Source organism: Molossus molossus, unplaced genomic scaffold, assembly GCF_014108415.1.
Source record: "Molossus molossus isolate mMolMol1 unplaced genomic scaffold, mMolMol1.p scaffold_m16_p_11, whole genome shotgun sequence".
In the NCBI taxonomy this organism is placed as follows: domain Eukaryota; kingdom Metazoa; phylum Chordata; class Mammalia; order Chiroptera; family Molossidae; genus Molossus; species Molossus molossus.
Window position 1 is genome coordinate 43,710,096 of NW_023425346.1, and position 20,483 is coordinate 43,730,578.

Consider the following 20,483-nt stretch of genomic DNA (forward strand, 5'->3'; position numbering starts at 1 on the left):
TGCTCACCCAGTGTATAGGAGTTACTCAGCTAGTTTCTGTATTTCTTTCAGAGACAGTTGCTTTGTGTGTAGCTCTACCTTCTGTTGGTCCATGAGAGAAGAGGCTTTGGGGAGCCTCCCATGTGATCATCTTGGTTAACATTCTTCTTGTTCTTTAAATGAATCAAATGAATATTTAAAAAGTTCTCTTTTAATTTTGAATATGTTGATAAATAAATAAAAGCTCTTTGGGGTACTCAATAATTTTTAATAGGGTAAAGAAACCCTGAGGCAGAATGTTAGAGACCCATTGATTTTTATCGCTTACTGGTATGTGAAGACTTGCTTTCAGGGGAATGTTGAGAAATTGGACATGTGCAGAAGAAATCAAAGTGGACAGTCCTACAGCAATACATTTTTTTTGTGACTATGACCTATAACTTGAGATAAGTAGCATCATATCTCTGAGAGAATATCAGGAAAAGTATCTAGAAAAAGTACCTGAAAGAATAAATGGGAGGCTCCTTGATTTTGAATAATACCGAAAGTATTTATTTAATAAACAATTTTTATGATGTAAATATATATATCTTTTCAATTTCCATGAAGCCCATTTAGGTTAAAGGTTTAGAAGTTTGTGTTTCTTCTAATTATGAAAGCAATACATGCTTACTTTAGAAAATACAGAAAATTCCAAAAAGTGTTAAGAAAATATGAATTAGTTATAATTCTAACTCCCTGGGATGAGTTAGCACATTATCTACTATTTTCTGTCTCTACTTTTTTGTTGTTATTGTTAATCCTCACCTGAAAATATTTTTCCACTGAGTTTTTAGGTAGACTGGAGGGGAAGGAGGGAGAAAGAGAGAGAAACATTGATGTGCGAAAGACACATTGATTGGTTGCCTCCTGCATGACCCTGACTGGGGCCAGAAAACCCGCAACCCAAGTACATGCCTTTGACTGGGAATCAAACCTACCACCATTTGGTCCTTGGGCCCAAGCTATAATTGCTGAGCCAAACTGGCCAGGTCCTGACTCTACTTTTTAAACAAAGTTGTTATTGTGTTGTATATATAATTTTACATATACTACATTTTTATTTTACATTAATCCCCCTTTCCCTCCTAGACACCTTCCTCCCTATGCCACTCCTCCCCATACCCCCAGCATTGTTGTCTATGTCCATTGATTACACAGACATGCATGTAAGTTCTTTGGTTTATTTCATCCATCACCTCAGCCCCCCTCTTCTATGGTTTGTCAGTCTGAACTGTACTCCTTTCTATGACTCTGGGTCTATTTTGTTCACAAATAAGTGAGATCATGTGGTATTTGTCTTTCTCTGATTCGCTCTCCAGGTCCCTCCATGTCATCTCAAAAAAATAAGAAATCTCTCTTTCTTACAGCTGCATAGTGTACCATTGAATATATATACCACAGCTTTGTTATCCATGCACGTATTGATGGACACTTGGGCTGTTTCCAGAGCTTAGCAATTGTAAATAGTGCTACTATGAACATAGGGGTACATATATTCTCTCTGATTGGTGTTTCAGGCTTCTTAGGATTTATTCCTAGAAATGGGATCACTGGGTCCAATGGCAGATCAATTTTTAATTTTTTGAGGTAATACCATAGTGTTTGCCATAGTGACTGCACCAGTCTGCATTCCCACCAGCAGTGTACTAGAGTCCCCTTTTCTCCACACACTTGTTAACACTTGTTTGATGATTTGTTGATGTCAGCCATTCTGGCAGGTGTGAGGTGATGCCTCTTAGTTGTTTTAATGCATCTCTCTGATGATTAGTGACATTCAGCATTTTTTCATATGTCTTTTGGCTATTAGTCTGTCCTGTTTGGAGAGGTGTCTCTGCCCATTTTTTAATTAGGTTCTTTGTCTTCCTTTTGTTGAGCTGTATGAGCACTCTATATATTTTGGAAATTAACCTCTTATCTAATGTATTGTTGGCAATTATGCTCTCCCATATAGGGATTCCTTTTCCATTTTGATGCGTACTTCTTTTGCTGTGCAGAAGCTTTTTAGTTTGATGTAGTCCCATGTGTTAATTTTTTCCTTTGTTTCTCTTGCCTTAGACATTGTATTAGTGAAAATTCTGCTGCATATGATGTCTGAAATTTTGTTGCCTACATTTTCATCTGGGTTTTTTTTATGAATGCACTCATCACATTTAAGTCTTTATCTATTTTGAGTTTATTCTTGTGTATGGTGTAAGTTGCTGGTCTAGTTTCATTTTTTTGCATGTAGCTGTCCAGTTTTCACAACACCATTTATTAAAGAAGCTGTCTTTACTCCATTGTATGCTCTTGTCTCCTTTGCCAAATATTAATAATTGAACATAATGTCTTGGGACAATTTCTGGGTTCTCTGTTCTGTTTCATTGATCTATATGCCTGTTCTTGTGCCAGTACCAGGTTGTTTTGATTACAGTGGCTTTGTAGTATAACATGACACCTGATATTGTGATCCCTTCTACTTTTTTTTTTCTTTTTCAAGATTGCTGTGGCTATTCAGGGTCTTTCTTGCTTTCATATGAACTTTGGAATATTTGATCTAGTTCTGTGAAATACGTCATTGGTATTTTAACGAGCATTGCATTGAATCTATAGATTGCTTTGGGTAGTATGGACATTTTAATGATATTTATTCTTCCAATCCATAAACAAGGTATATGCTCCCACTTTTTTATATCTTCCTCTATTTTTTTTCAATGTCCTGTAGTTTTCTGTGAAGAGGTCCTATACTTCATTGGTTAAGTTTATTCCTAGATATCTTAATTTTTTTGTTGCAATGGTAAATGGAATTTTTTTTTTTTTAGTTTCTCTTTCTATGACTTTATTATTGGTATATAAGAATACCATCACCCGGTCAGTGTGGCTCAGTGGTTGAGCGTCGACCCATGCACCAAGAGGTCACCAGTTCAATTTCTGGTCAGGGCACATGCCCAGGATATAAACCCGATCCCCAGTGAGGGCATGTAGGTGGCCAATCGATGTTCTCTCTCATCGATGTTTCTATCTCTCTCTCCCTCTTCCTTCCTCTCTAAAAATCAATGAAGAAAAAAAAAATTAAAAAAAGAATGGCACCAATTTCTTGATGTTAATTTTGTTTTCTGCTATTTTGCCAAATTCGTTTATTAAATCTAGTAATTTTTTGATGGAGTCTTTAGGGTTTGTATGTACAATATTATGTCATCTGCAAATAATGAGTTTCACTTCCTCCTTTCCAATTTGGATGCTTTTTATTTTTTCTTCCTGTGTAATTGCTGTGGCTGAGAATTCCAGTACTACATTAAATAAAAGTGGTGAAAGTGGGCATCCCTACCTTGTTCCTGTTCTTAAGGGAAATGCTTTTAATTTTGCCCATTGAGTATGATGTTGAGTACCTACGTTTTTCATATATGGCCTTTATTATATAGAGATATGATCCCTCTATTACCACATTGCTGAGTATTTTTATCAGAAATGGATGCTGGATGTTGTCGAATGCTTTTTTCAGCATCTATTGAGATGATCATATGGTTTTTATTCTTCATTTTGTTTATGTGATGTATCACATTTATTGATTTGCAAAAACTGTACCATCCTTGCATCCCTGGAATGAATCCCACTTGGTCATGGTGAATAATTTTTTCAATGTATTGCTGGATCCAATTTGCTAATATTTTGTTAAGGATTTTGGCATCTGTGTTCATCAGGGATACTGGCCTCTTTCTTTGTAGTGTCTTTATCACGTTTTGAAATTAGAATTATGCTGACCTCATAAAATGCATTTGGAAGCCTTCCTTCCTCTTAATTCTTTGGAATGGTTTGAGGAGAATGGGTGTTAGTTCCTCTTTAAATGTTCAGTAAAACTCCCCTGTGAAGCTGTCCGGGCCTGGGCTTTTGTTTTCTGGGAGTTTCTTAATTACATCTTCAGTTTTCTTAGTTGCTTTGGTCTGTTCAAGTTTCCTATCTCTTCCTGGTTCAATTTTGGGAGACTACATGTTTCTAGAAACTTGTTTCTTCGCTTAGATTATCCAATTTGTTGCCATGTAATTGCTCATAGTATTTCTTAATGATCCTTTGTATTTCTGTGGTGTCAGTTGTTACTTCTCTTTTTGGTTTCTGATTTTGTGTATTTGGGTTCTCTCTCTTTGTTTCTTGGTGAGTTTAGCTAAGTGTCCATCAATCTTGTTTATCTTTTCAGAGAATCAGCTCTTTGTTTACTGATCTTTTGAAAAAAAATTTTTTTTGTCTCTATGTTGTTTATTTCACCCTGACCTTTACTATTTCTTTTCCTCTACTTGCTCTGGGTTTTTCTTTTTGTTTGCTTTCTAGTTCTCTAAGTTGTGAGGTTAGACAGTCTATCAGAAATTTTTTCTTGTTTCTTGAGGTAGGCCTATAGTGCTATGAACTTCCCTCTCAGGACTGCTTTTGCTGAGTCCCATAGATTTTGTGTTGTTGTGTGTTCATTTTCATTGGTTTCCAGGAAGTTTCTAATTTCTTCCTTGATCTGCTTGGTAACCCATTCATTGTTTAATAACATACTATTTAGCCTCCATGTGTTCAAATGTTTTTGTTGCAATTGATTTCTAATTCCATGCCTTTATCATCTGAGAAGATGCTGGATATGATTTCAAATCTTCTTGAACTTGTAGAGACTTAGTTCGTGTTCTAACATATGGTCTATCTTTGAGAATGTCCAATGTGCACTTGAGAAGAATGTGAATTCTGCAATTTTGGGGTGCAAGTCTTTGTAGATATTTACTGAATGCATTTGATTTGTGAATCATTTAGAGTCTCAGTATCCTTGCCAATTTTTTGTCTGGAGGATTTATCCAGTGATGTCAGCGGAGTGTTTAAGTTCCCTGCTATGCCTGTATTGCTGTCTATTTCTCCTTTGGAGTCCTCGAGAAGATTTTAAATATATTTTGGTGCTGAAATATTGAGTGCATGTATGTTTACCAAGGTTATATCTTCCTTTTGGATCAAACCTTTCCATATTATGTAGTGGTCTTCTTTGTCTCTAGTTATGGCCTTCATTTTGAAATCTATTTTATCAGTTATGAGTATTGCTACCCCAGCTTTATTTTCTTTTCTGTTTGCTTGGAAGATTTTTTTCCATTTCTTTAGTTTCAACCTATGTGAGTCTTTTGTTGTGAGGTGGGTCTCTTGTAAACAATATATATATGAGTCATGCCTTCTTTTCCAATCAGCTACTCTGTGTGTTTTGATCAGAGTATTTAGTCCATTTACATTTAAGGTGATTATTTATATGTACTATTTTTTTTTTTTTTATCCTCACCCGAGGATATTTTTCCATTTTTTGTACAGATAGAGTGGGAGGGAGAGAGAGTGAGAAACATCGATGTGAAGGGACACATCGAGTGGCTGCCACCCGCACGACCAACCAGGGCCGGGGACAAACTGCAACCGAAGTACGTGTCCTTAGCGGGAACCGAACCCGGGTCTCTCCGGACCGTAGGCCAACGCTCTAACCGCTGAGCCAAACTGGCCAGGGCTTTATATGTACTATTTAATGCCATTTTTGTTCTTGTGATTATATTTTTCTTCCTATTTCTTCTACTAACTACAGCAGTCCTTTTAACATTTCTTGCAGTGCTGGTTTGGTGCTAATATATTTCCTTAGCGTTCTTTTGTTTGGGGAGCTCTTTATTTAATCTTCTATTTTGAATGATAGCCTTGCTGGATAGAGTAATCTTGGATTCAGATTCTTATTTTTCATTACCTCGATTACTTCATGCTATTTCCTTCTGGCCTGTAGTGTTTCTGTTAAGTCAGCTGATAGCCTTATGGGGATTCCTTTGTAGGTAACCTGTTGCTTATCTCTTACTGCTTTTAGGATTCTCTCTTTGTCTTTAATTTTTGGCATTGTAATTATTATATGTCTTGGTGTGGGCCTGTTTGGATTCTTCTTACTTGGGGCTCTCTGTGCTTCTTGAACTTGAATGCCTTTTTTTTCACCAAGTTAAGAAAGCTTTCTGTCACTATTTCTTCAAATATATTCTCTAAGCCTTGCTCATTTTCTTCTTCTTCTAGTACTTCTATGATGCAAATCTTGTTACGTTTCAGCTGTCCCACAGTTCTCTTAAGCTGTCTTCCTGTTTTTTAATTGTTTTTTCTTTTTGGTTTTCTAATTGGGTGATTTTTTCTATCCTTTTTTTAAATTCACTGATCCAATCCTCAGCTTCCTCTACTCTGCTGGTTATTCCTTCCAATGTGTTTTTTATTTCTGCTATGTTATTCTTCATTTTCAGTTGTTTGGTTTTCAATGTTTCTATATCTTTACTTATGGTGTTGAGAGCTCTTTACTCATGTGGTTGAGCTCCCTCATTATCATCGCTCTGAACTCTACCACTGATAACTTGCTTAGCTGCATTTCATTTATCGCGTCTTCAGTAGAGTTTTCTTGTTCTTTCATTTGGGATTTGTTTCTTTGATTCACCATTTTGGCTGACTCAGTGGGTTTTGGAACCTGCCAAATTTGTCCTGTGGGTGGTGGTGTTCCACTGATTGTAGCTTTCTCTACATGGTTTGGATGCATATGGGAGGACCCACATTAAACACCACTGTCAAGTCTTACTTTCCTGGGTAGATTAGCAAGCCCAGGAAAGGTTCAGTTATCCTCTAGCTTTTTGCCTGGAAGCTATTAGTCTCAGTTACTTGAAGAGCCTTGGGTTCTCAGTGGAATGAGAAACTCCCTCAGGTGTTCAGTGTAAGAGGATTTCCTGAGGGTGGGCAGATGCTGGTTGTTATTGAGCCTCAATTTTTATCTCTCTGCACAGCCAGGTGGTGTTAAATTTCTGAGGGAGGGGCTGTTGCTTCTCCCTTGGGCTCTGGGAAGAGGCTCTGTGAGTAAGATGGCTACTGTCCTGTGAGGGGGAGAGTTAGCAATAAAACTCCCATTGCCCTCTCACCTCTCTGAGCTCCGGAGTTTCCACAGTGTTCCAGTCCAGTCTGCTCTCCCTCTGCCAGAGCCCAAGGTGAGTGGCTGTAGCTAATTTAGTGCTCTGTCCCTGCCCTCTGTTCTGTAAAGCCAGCTTGGGATTTTAACCCTGAGGAAGCTGTTCACAGCTAAAACAGTTTCTGTCCATGGGCTCCCAGCCAGCCCTCTTGTACCTCTGCAGTTCCTACTAGGCTCCATTCAGTGTCCTTTTTCCTGTCCCTGGTTATATGGGTCCTCTCCAGCTGCTTTTCTGTAGCTTTTTTCCAATGATTTGTCTTTATTTTAGTTGTAATTCCAGTTTGGTCCTGGGAGATGGTCTGTGTAGCTTCTACTCACTCCACCGCCATTTTGGAATCTTCACTGTAGCTGCCTGCTGGTGTGGGATGTGTTGTGATCAGAGTCCATTGATAGTGAGCCCTCTGTAAGTCTCCTGGACAAGGAGGAGTTTTGTGCAGCATGCTTACTTATTGAGTTCCTTGGATCCCATTTCAAACTCACTCCCTCTGAGCTCCAACTCAGAAGGAAGGCAGCTTGAAAGGCACCAGAGACATACAGGGAAGAACTGAGTTGTTTAGCATCAGGGCATGAGCTGGAGAGCCCTACATATACTACTTTTAATTAACATTTTACTATTAGCATTTTCTAATTTAACAATCATTTGAAATCATGATATGTAGAGAGGTAAATATTTCATTGAGATTATTCAATTTGGTTAGCCAGTCTGCTACAGTTGGACATGAGGAGTGTTTCCATTTTTTATAAAGAATATTTGAGTGTGTCTTGTCTATATACTCATTTGTTCTGTACACATGCACACACACACACATGTGCATGCCAAGAAACTCTGAATATGTTCTTGTGTACACCACTGATTCAAAAGCACTCTTTTCACTGAGGGAAATAACATATTTAACATAAATAACGTATTAAATAAATATTTAACATCCTTCCAAATTAATTTATAAATATATTGTTATATTGATAGGTAAGTCCAATGAAAGTGCAAGTGGATTTTAAAAGAAATTATTAAATAAGCCATATATCATGTGGATAAATGAACAGATAATATAGGTTTTAAAATTCGAAGATATAATTGAGGGGTAATGTTGGTTATAGCGAATTTTAAAATGTATTATAAAACTAAGATCATTGAAACAGTGTGGTTTTGAATTGAAAGATAAAATAACAAAATTGCCTGAAAACATAGTGTAGCATATATAGAAATTTAGTACACAGTTAAAGGTAGTATCACAAATAAGTAGTGACACTGAAGACTATTCAATAAATGGTGCAAAAATACCATTACCGCTTTTAAAAACAATAAACAAAAACTAAAAAGCAGATCCCATTGCTAAAAAGCTGGTTTGAGATAAAATCAGAAGGAAAGATGCATGGTGCCATCTAGTGGTTAATTAGATAACTGCATACATATTGCTTAATGCAGCATCAACTGGCAGAAATTTAAAACGGAAGGAGACTCCAGGGAGGTAAATTACTCATTAATAAAAAGACTTATACCTCACACTTCAGCACTAATTTAAGAAAATTTTTATTATTACTGATAATATGCTTTTATAGTTTCAGAGACTATTATAAATGGTAGCTTATATCATGATCCTAAGTAACAATGTAAGAAATTACAGTTTTAGACATTCACGTAAACATGCCAACCTGTCGTACTTTTTTAAATAACACGAAATAAAAGAATAATTTAAGTAAAAGAATGCTGACTGGGAATTTATATGTGCGAGTGGAATCTGTCAGTAATTATAGTTTTGAATAAGAACACATTCCCAGAAACTGCTCTCAGAATCCTTGAGCCTAATGGAAGTCCGGAGCTTGCCCAGAGCTTGCCCGGTGCTTCCTGGGCGTAGTGAAAGCTTCAGCTTCCTTGTCCCCGGGTAGAAGCTCCTCCACACATGCAGTCGTCTCCACATTGGCTCTGCCTCAAGGCTTTCTAGCTGCCATCTAAGTGGCTGCAAGGACACACGGGAGATTCTGCAAAGGATCTCTTCCGTTTCTGGGAACAGGCCTCCTCCCATCCAAGGGGCCGCAGCACAGATGCCCTGTGGTCATGTACTTCTGCTCCTCCTCCATCCAGAGAAGGGCTCCTAGGCTAGAGCTGGGCCTAGAGGTCCCCTCCATGGGCATTTTGTGTTTAGGACTGAGAAAATGAGGTCAGTGATGTATGGTTAGCTTCAGGAGCTTTTGGTGACCATGAATAGAACTGGAGAAACAGACAGAGCGAGCGAAAGGGATGAAGCCCAAAGGAGCGGCAGTGGGAGAGGAGCAAGTGCCTCTGCGCTCCCGCCCGGGTCCTGTTGCTCCCGACAAGTGTCTTTGTCCATTGCTAAGCTTGAACATTCGGTTAGTTTCTCCTTGGACTCCTTCTATGCCCAACATCATTCTGATAAAATCTTCCTTTGCTGAAACAAATGTAAATGTTTTTTCCCTTGAATTCAAGTGTACAAATGCATCATTTGAAAGGAAAAAACTGAACTATATGTTTCAACGGCTGCTCATGACCTTCGCATCAAGCAACAAATTCGTTAGCATGGTCTGTGAAGCTTCTGATGATCTTTCAAGAGTCGTTGCTGACTTTCCCTTGCTCTCTCCTTCCTCCAAAACACTCTTCACCCCCTTTCTCCACCTTCCATGCCCGAGCCATTCCCAAAGACTCTCATTTGTTGCACTATGGTATTCTCCCAGCCTCTTGGACAGGCTGTTTTCTCTCCAAGAAATACTCTTCCAACACCCTGTACTCCCAGCAATTTCTATTCATCCTTCAGATCCCAGCTTAGGCTCACTTGCTCCAGAAATCCTCTTAGGTCCCCTCAAGCTGGGTTGGTTGGTGCACCAACAGTTAGCTCTAGGTCTCTAGCTTCGTTATGGTTTTTATTAATATCAAAACGGTCTGTTTATTTGCTTGTTTTTCTCCAGAGACTCTAATCTCTAGGAAGAAAGGACAGAGTCAGCTTCGCTGTTGCATGCCCATGCTTTGTGCGAACCAAAATCAGTTGGCACTCAGATGTCTGTTCAGTGAACAAATAAATACTCGTGGAGAACCTTATTTGTTACCTAAGTGAGAAACACAAAATCCCAAGTGAGCTGCAAATCTTTTCGGAGCCAAAGATCCAATCAGCCTCATTTCTGCCTCGGCAAAGGCCTGTACATTTCTAATAATGTTTTTGAGAGCTGCTGCCTCAGATTTCAAAACCACACAAATAATCCTAACATATGCAACGTCCTCTTATGCTAAATCAAAGTTAAATACACATGAATCAATATAAGGATTATCTGTATTTTGTGGACATGGGTGGTCCAGACACCTAAGAGGAGATAAATAAATGTTTGAGGTGGGTCCTTCAATGATTTTTATAACGGATGCCAATTTGGCAAGCTTGACCGGGCTCTACCAGTGTGAGGAACCATGATGTTGGTATGATGTTGGGGAATTTGTGGCTTCCATCTGCTGGTTATCTCACAAAATGTGGAGCTGAGAAAAATCACATACTGATTAAATCATAGAATCCCACACTTGGAAGGGACTTCATGAGATGATCTGGGCCCGCCTCCTGAAGGTCAATGCATAAATCATCTTGTGCAGATGGCTGTTTAGACTATTTTTAAAGCTCTTTAAGGATGGAGATTACACAGCTTCCCTTGGTAGTCTGATCTTCACGGTCAAGAACTTCCTTTTTTAATAGCCCAGCTTCTCCCTGCAGTTTGGCCCATTATCTCTCTCTCTCTCTCTCTCTCTCTCTCTTTCTCTCTCTCTCTCTTTTCTAGCTCTCTGTAAATATGGTGAGTACATGCTCAACCTTTCCTGCTAATTATCTCTGACCTACACTTCATACTGTTGCAATTAATCATTAAGATTTATGTTACCCCCCCAACTACATAGTTGTAATTCCTTTATTTTTCAGAAGATTTATTTTTCCCCTTTACAAAGTTTTTGTAATTTAAAAATGTTCTCCTTAAAAGTCTATTTCATAGCTTACTATATAAAAGTGGTAATGGCATTTCTGCTCACATACCAATCAGCTGTAAATAAATAGCAACCATTTCTTCTTATCCCAGTATCATAAATTATGTTCCACAACAAATCTCAAGCCTTTTTGTGTCAAACTACGACTTCCGACATGTCATATCCGTGGAATTTGTCTTAGGTTTTAGGGTAGGCTAAATAAGCACCTGGACTCCCAAATGTCCACACCTAGACCCCAGGACTTTTGATTGTGTTAAGTTACAAGGAAAAAAAGACTTTGGTGATGTGATTAAATTAACGATGAGATGGGGAGATTATCCTGGTTTATCCAGGCTGGTGCAAGTAATCACAAGTGTCCTTAGAAGAGAGATAGGAGGATTAGGATCAAAGAGAAAAGAGATATGATGGGAGCAGAGATTAGAGACATATTCTTTGAATATAGAGGAAGAGGCCACAAGCCAAGGGATGTGGGCGTCTCTAAGAGGTTGGAGAAGACGAGGGACTGGATTTCTCTCTAGGGTCCCCGGAGGGGGCCCTGCTGACATTTTGATTTCAGCCCGTTGAAACCTGCTTTGAGCTTCTGACCTGCAGAACTGGAAGGTAATAAATGTGTGCTGTTTTAAACAATAAGTTTATGGTAATGTGTTGTAGCAGCAATAAGAAAATACACGAAGATATCTGCACTTGTTCTGGACTTCATGGTTTTATTTAATAGACTATTTTGGGATTTATAAAGGTTTCTTAGTATTATGTTGCCATCATCCAAATCCACAACAAAACTAGAGAACTTTTACTAGACTATTGAAAACCTTAACTCCTTATCAATTGTTTTAACATATTTTATGTAATAAAGGATTTAATTTATTGAAAGGGTTTTATGTGCCAGGTACTGCCCGAGGAGCTTGGAATGCTATCTTACTAGAGTGTCACAACAAGACCAGGAGGTAGGCATCATCCCCACTTTGCTGGGGTTTGGGGAAGCGAAGCGGCATGACCCATCAGGGACAGCTGACCCTCAGGCCCCAGGCTGCCTGAGTGTGAAGCCCTCTTTTCTCTCCTCTGCCCCGATGACCTGTCCCTGCTCTATGCTCAATTTCTCTAGCTGGGCTATAACATTGAGAATCTGAAGTACTGCCCTGGCCAGTTTGGCTCAGCAGTTACAGTGTCGGCCCGTGAACCAAAGAGTCATGGGTTCGATTCCTACCAAGGACATGTGCCTTGGTTGTGGTTTGCCCTTGGCCTCCGTTGGGGTCATGTGGGAGGCAACCAGTCGATGTGTCTCTCTCACATCAATGTTTTTTTCTCTCTCTCTCCCTCCTGCTCTGTCTGGAGATAAATGTAAAAATATCCTCGGATGAGGATTAATTAAAAATAAAAGAATCTCAAGCACCATGAATTTTCAGGGAAGATGTGTTAGTATAAATGTGTCTTTCTTGGGAAGAAACCAACTAGTTTCCTAGATATGTCATGTATTTGTTCCAGATGTCAGATGGAAATGATTTCAAACATCAAAAACGAAATAGTAGTTGTTGGAAAAGTGAGAGGGATCACTCAAAAAACATTGAGGGAAAAGCAAAACTCTCTCTGTCTTGGCAGAAACCTATCATTTCCTGGGGGCAAAATTGTCTCTAAAGAGTAAAACTTTTGAATTAGTAATCCAGCGAAGTTACGGTTTAAACTCATTTTCTGAAACTGGATTATTCTTCAGTTGATTTCTGTTACCTACACCATTAGATGTTAGGCAAGGACCCATGTCATTTTCCCCCTGTACCTTCTTCCTCCTCTCTGTTTGGAAGAAAACAGAGCAGTTTCATTTTGAACATTCACCTGCCCCAACTCTGCTCCAGCGGGGAGGAGATACACCTTTGTTTTCAGGCATCTTCTCTGAACAAACCCCCTGACACATTATATCAGCTAACAACAAATCCCCGGTGCTACCAGTCAGCTCTCCTTCCTTCTTTTCCATCTGAACAATTAGTACATTTTCTCAATTTTATATAATAAAACCTTTTGCAAATATAGCGTCAAGTCCTACCCCTCTTCCAACCATACTGCTTCTATCTCCTTCTTATGTGTAAGGACACTTTTCTTGGGAAAAGTCTAAAGACCTCAAAGACCAGTGGTCTTTTTGTCTACACATTTTATCTGTACTCCTCAATTTTTGTGTCTTAATCCACTGTAAGTCAGTCTCCATCCTTCTTTGTTGGGACAAGTTTCTGTGGGTTCTTGTGGGGTAGGGATAGATGTAGAAGCCAACTGGATATCTTGTATATGTCCAAACTAAATCTACTCTTTCCTTCCCAGCCTCTAAAACCTCCTCCTCATCCAGTATCTACAGTAAGTCCTTCAATAATGTTGTTTCATTACAACATTGATGAGATGCCACGGGAATGTAACTCTTGTTTGTATCAATTAACCTATGGCAAAAGTAGTTTATTGCATGTTGTTTTGCTTAAGGTCACAAAACCTATCAACAACACTAAGTGAGGATTACTGTACTCTTCAGTGATGACACCCTCAGCCGCCAAACCAGAAGTCTAGAATTGCGACTTCTATACTGCTGTCTCCTCTTCATGTCACCTCCTTAATATTTTGTTTACCTCTTCCTTTCTGTTCACTCTCAGTTTTCAACTCAAGTCTTCACCATTTTTCAGCTGAATTACTGAAATATTCTTCAAACCACTGCTTTCCTCCTAATGTTTAGATTTTGTTGCTGTTTTTGTTTGTTTGTTTGTTTGTATCTTACCTATTCTACCCAATTGTTGAATATAAACATTTAGGACTAATCTATTACTCATCACTTTTTCTCATCTGTGAAATAATGGCATGAGCTCATGTCCTGGGGAGAAGCAACAGTGTACATTTCTTCCCAAATCTATGTTGACGAGATCGGCCATGGTGGGAGTACTCATACCATGACCATTGGTGATAACTCAGATCAAGGGTTTACTACTCCCCTTTCCCCCGGAGAACAGGCTGTTAAACATTTACCAGTGTGATATTGCTCATCTCCCACATCCAGTTAATTCTGTTCGTCTGGATTACATTTCAGATCTGCCGGTTGATCTCGGATCCATTGCTACATCCTTGGCAAAACAACTCTTACCTTTCTTCTTCTTTTTTTTTATTATGGAAATTTTCAAACACAAAAAAGGTAGAGAATAGCATAATAAAACCCCATACACCTGTCACCTAGCCTCAATAATGATCAATATTTCTCCAGTGATGTCTTATCTATTCTGCTTCCCTCTGGGGGAGAGGTTAGAATAATTTAAGAAATCTCATAATTTCACCCGTGAGATCTCAATGTGCATGTCTAAATTATATATATATATATAATCTATGTTATAATTTATATATAATTTATTATATATGCACATATGTAATAATTTAATATATACACATATAATAATCCAATAATTAAATTTATTATATCCTCCAAATTAACAATTATTTCTTAATATTAACATCCAAATTGTTTTCAAATTTAGATGAAGCGGTTTCATAGCTTCAGGCTCAACCTTTAGCCAACACTAGTTCAGGGTGGTTCCTCTGCATCACATCATGATTCCTCGTTGCAGATGTCAGGCTGACCCCTGCATTGCACTGCTCCTCATTTATCTGAACCTAATGCTGTCAGTGTCTTTTGATGGTGATTGTTTCTGGATCTGTTCTTTTTACTACAGACTGCCAAATGATAATCTTTCTAATTCTATAATTTGTTTTTTATCATTTAATTGGATTTCTATTAAAATTATTTAGTTACTCTGAAGAACAATTTGTGCAGAAAAAGGAGAATGAGGGCTTGCTTCTTTTCCTATAGTTGTCTTTTTTGAAGTAATGAGTTTATATCCCAGCAATCTTCAATGATAATGCATATTTTAAAATGTCTTTTATGCCCAGCCAATGTGGCTCAGTGGATTGAGCACTGTCCCATGGACTGAGAGGTCCCAGTTTGATTCCTGGTCAGGGCACATGCCTGGGTTGTGGGCTTGATCCCCAGTAGGGGGTGTGCAGGAGGCAGCTGATCGATGTTTCTCTCTCACATTGATGTTTCTATCTCTCTCTCCCTTCTTTTCTCTCTAAAAAAATCAATTAAAAATGTTTTTTACAAATTCTAGAAGAAAATGTAGGCAACAAAATTTCGGACATCATACGGAGCAGATTTTTCACTGATACATCACCTAAGGCAACAGAAATAAAGGAGAAAATGAACACATGGGACTACATCAAACTAAAAAGCTTCTGCACAGCAAAAGAAACAATCATCAAAATGGAAAGGCAACCCACTGTATGGGAGAACATCATTGCCAATGATGTATCAGATAAGGGGTTAATTTCCAATATATATAGAGTGCTCATACAACTCCACAAAGGAAGACAAAGAACCCAATTAAAAAATGGGCAGAGGAGCTGAATAGACACCTCTCCAAACAGGACATACAAATGGCCAAGAGACATATGAAGAAATGCTCAACATCACTAATCATCAGAGAGATGCAAATTAAAACAACAATGAGGTATCACCTCACACCTGTCAGAATGGCCACCATCAACAAATCATCAAACAACAAGTGTTGGCGAGGGTGTGGAGAAAAGGGGACTCTAATACACTGCTGGTGGGAATGCAGACTGGTGCAGCCACTATGGAAAACAATATGGTGCTACCTCAAAAAATTAAAAATTGAACTTCCATTTGACCCAGTGATCCCACTGCTGGGAATATACCCTAAGAAGCCTGAAACACTAATCAGGAAGAATATATGTACCCCCATGTTCATATTAGCACTATTTACAATAGCTAAGATCTGGAAACAGCCCAAGTGTCCACCAGTAGACGAATGGATACAAAAGCTGTGGTACATATACACAATGGAGTACTATGCAGCGGTAAGAAAGAAAGATCTCTTATCCTTTGAGACGACATGGAGGGACCTGGAAAGTATTATCCTAAGTGAAAGAAGCCAAGCAGAAAAAGACAAATACCACATGATCTCACTTATATACGGAATATAATGAACATAACAGTCTGAGGAATACAGTAGACCCAGACACATGGAAGTAGGGCACAGACTGACATCCCTCAGAAGAGGGGATGGGGGGTGGGGGGTGGGAAGAGATGAACCACAGAACTTATATGCATGTATGCATGACCAATGGACATGGACAACTAAGCCGGGGACAGGGTGGGGGTGGGGTGGGGTGGGGGGTGCCAATGGGGTATAAAGGTAAAATATCTGTAACAAAAAAATAAATAAAAATTCATAAATTTAAAAAAAAATGTTTTTTACATAAAAAAAACTTGAAACCTACAAAACAGTTAAAAGAATAGTGCATAGAATACATACCTCATGCTCAAAGCACACCAACTGGTAGCGTTTTGTCACATTTGTACCTCTCTCCCCTGAGCATTGAGCATTTTCCCCTGTTTTCTGGCACAAGGTGTTCCAAGCTCACCTTGTACTTTGCATACCTCAGGAATGAAGCATTTCTCCAAGGAGCTCCTGATATTTTGGGTGGAAAATGGTATTTTGAATCGTGTGTGTGTGTGCATGTGTGTGTGTGTGTGTGTGTGTGATGTGTGTTGTTCTGACTTTGTTAAGTTAATGTTTGTTAAGTAAAGTCTACGGGTGTGGGGTGGTGAGCCATGGTTCAACAAAAGACCATGAGAGAAAGTGAAATAGAGAAGTTTATGGCACAGCACAGGGCCACACTGGAAGGTCGAGGCATAGTGTGGGGAGGAGGTGGGGAGGACCTGGGGCACATGCTTTTATCAGGGTCTGAGGGCAACGTGCTTTTGGATTTCTGGGCTAAGGCTCAGTTGCTCAATTCATACCAAAAGGGTGGGGTTTTGGTAAGCTCCATGGATCTTGTCTTTTCTAAGGGATGCACAAGGGGGAGGCTCTGGATGGCATGAAGAATGCTTATCACAAAAGTTGTTGGAGGAGGAGTCCTACAGGACTTGACTTTAGTTATGACTCTGCAGCTGTATCTAGGGCATGTGCTCCAGGGAGAGGCCAGTGACAGTTCAAGACCCCGCAGGCTGCTTAGCCTCACAAAAAGGATGCTAGACAGCAATACTATGGAGTAGCTTAGCTAAATGCCCTCTCTCATATCATATATGTGTTATATAAAATTATATGTATGTGCATAGACATATGTGTATATACACCTATATAATTCATGTATATGTACATAAAGAAGCACACATATATTCATGTACACACACATACTAATACCTCCAGTTCAAATCTACATAGTATTTCCTCACTTTTCCTATTCCATATGGTTTCTTCCTTCTCATGTAGTGAGAAACTAATTCCTAACAGTTCTTGAATTATTGCACTAATAATTGTACTAAAAACATACCTATCTTTATGAACGTTCTTTTTTCCAAATGGCTATACACATTCCAAATTCATAGATGTATATTTCATTCTATCAGTACCCAATGGATGGGTATGCAAGCTGTTTCTGATTTTTTACAATGAACAATCAATATTTGCAAGGAATAACCTTATCGATTTTTATTTTTGAGTGTGAATCTTCAGGGTAAATTTCTAGAACTGGGGCTGTTGCATCAAAGGGGAAATGTGTAAGTGGTTTTGGTATACTGTCAACTTCCCCTCCTTAAGGGGTGATGGCATTTTGCGTGCTGATCTGTGTATCTGAGACTCTATGTACCCGCATTCTGTCAACAGAATGTATTGTCAAGATTTTGAACTAGAAAGATCTCAGAATAGTTTAATATTGCTTTATTCATATAGATTTTGCATGTTTAGATTTATTTATTAAATCATAATCCTATATACAGTGAAACGCACATAAATTAAGTGCACATTCTGCTGACTTTTGATAAATGTATACACCCATGTAACCCATAACTCAATCAAGAAATAAAACATTTCCATTACTCCAGAAAGCTCTCTGTGTCTACTCCCGCTCAAATTCCACATTTCCCTTGCCCAGAGGCAACCACAAAGCTGTTCTGCCACCGCTGATTAGTTCGTATAGTTATTAAACTTTATATAAACATCATTGTGTAGTATGTTCTATTTTGTATTTGGCATTTTATAGTTCATATAAATAGAATCATGTAGTATGTTCTATTTGTTTATGCTTCTTTTGTGTAACATGTTGTTTGTGAGATTTATCCATGTTGCTATGTGTATTAATAACTTGTCCTTTTTACTATGTAATATTTTATTTTATGAATATGCCAGTTTTTCTGTCCATTTTCCATTGATGGACATTCATGTTGTTTTCATTTTTTGTCTATAATGAAAGCCACTAAGAACAGCCTTATTCAAATCAGCCTTATTCTTATACATACATATACAAACATTTTTTAATGGCTATGTACTTCCCATTCTTTCAACATGATTCATTCAACCAGTCTCTTGTGCATAAATGGATATTTACGTTGTTTGTTTTGGTTAATATATAGAGTAGGTGTACATTTAACTTTTTAATAAATTTCCAAATAGTTTTTGTAAATTGTTGTCCAATTTTATATTACCACCTGGGATGCATGAGACTTCCACCTGTTGCACATTGTTGCCACCATTTAGTTGGCTGAATTTTGCAAATTTGATATAAGCGTATAGTGCCTAATACCATTTTAGTGAATTTTTGTATGATGAATCGGTGTTGATGTTTGTCTAAGGCCTGTGCAGCATGTGTGATGATCATTTTAAAAATTTTAGATCTCTTAATATAATATAATTACAGCAATAGATTTCCTAATATTGAAACACCCTTGACAATTTTGGAATAAATTACATTTGGTCATGGTGTATTAATATTTTTAATATGCTGTTGAATTCTATTTGCAAATTATTTTTTAGGTTTTCAAAATCAATATTCATAAATGAAACTAGCCCATAATTTTCTTTTTGTTACTATTGTCTTTATCAAGTTTAGGTTTCAGTGTTATACTCATTTTATTAGAAGAATTAGGTCAGTCTTCTCTTTCTTTGCCCTAGGTGCTGGAATAATTTAGGAAGCATGGTAATTACCCACTCTGAAACTTTGATAGCAGTTACATGGGGAATCACCTGTATCTGGTACCTATGTATGAGATACTTCTCTGATACTGCTGAACATTTCCTCTCTGGGAATCAGTTTAAGTTTTCTTATCTCTACTCGTGACAATTTTTAAAAATTACATTTAAAAAAATTTTATCCATCTCTCCTAGATTTAAAAATTATTTTATTCAGTATTTTCAGTAGTCTCAAATTTGTTTTAATTTCATGTTTTGGTGGATGTTTCCCAATTCATTTTATGTTACATATTGTTTACTTTTATTCTTTGCTTAGGTTGGTTAGTGGTATTCTACTTTATTACTTTTCATAAAATCATAATTTTGAGTTATTATTCTTATAATAAGTAATAAATAAAAATTATTTATTTTTTGGTACCCAAAGTAGTTAAAGATTTTAGCTTTATTATTTTCTTCTTAATGATCTTAAATTTCATCAGTTGTATTTGTTATACTTATCAAACTGAACATATGAATTTTCTCCTATTTCTGTTAGAGTGGTGAATTACACTGATTTTTTAAAAAATGATAAACCATCCTGAAATTCTTAGAATGCACCTTGATTGTGTTGTAATATTTTTTATATATTGCTAGATTTGATTCATTGAGGTTTTTGTATAGGATTTTTCACCTCTGTTCATGAATCAGATGGGTGTTTTATTTTTCTTTTCTATAAAATCTTTGTCAGATTTTTGTACCAGTGTTACCCTGGCCTCATAAAATGAGCTGGGAAATATTCTTTATTTTCCCCTTATTTTGAAGAGTTTATGTAATATTGGTGTTTTTTCTTCCTTAAATGTTTAGAAGAAGTCACCTGTTAAGCCATCTGGGCTGGAAGTTCTTTCTGAAAAAATTTTCAAAATAATGCATCCAACTTTCATATTCCACGGAGGACTATTAAGATTTTTGTATTATTTGTGTCTATCTTCATAATGCTTTTAAAGGAATTTGTCCATTTTATCTAATTGTCAAATTTATCAGGCATATACTTTTTTATACCATATTCTCATTATACTTTTATTGTCTATAAGATCTTCAGAGATGTTCCCTTTCATTACAGATACTGGTATTTTTTCCTCTTTTTTTTCTTACCTAGGCTTGCTAGAAACTTATTAATTTTATTATTCTGGTCAAAGGACAAACTTTTGGCTTTCTTCATTTTTATTGCCAATTTTTCTACATTTCATTATTTTCTCCCACTGATTTGAAGTAAAAGCTAAGTTGTTGATTTTCTAATTTCTTCTTTTCTAACAAATTTATTTAAATCCATATTTTACCTTTAAATACTGCTTTAGTTGCATCTTCAGTTTATATTTATTATATCTTTATTTTCATAGAATTCAAAAGTATTTTTTAATTTTCTTTTTTCTGATTTCTTCTTTGACCCCTGGGTTATATAGAAGTGATTGCCTAGTTTCAAGTACTTGTGAATTTGTAAGGTATCTTTTGTTTTTTATTTTTAGCGTAATTCCACTGTGGTCAAAGAGCATACTCTGAATAATTT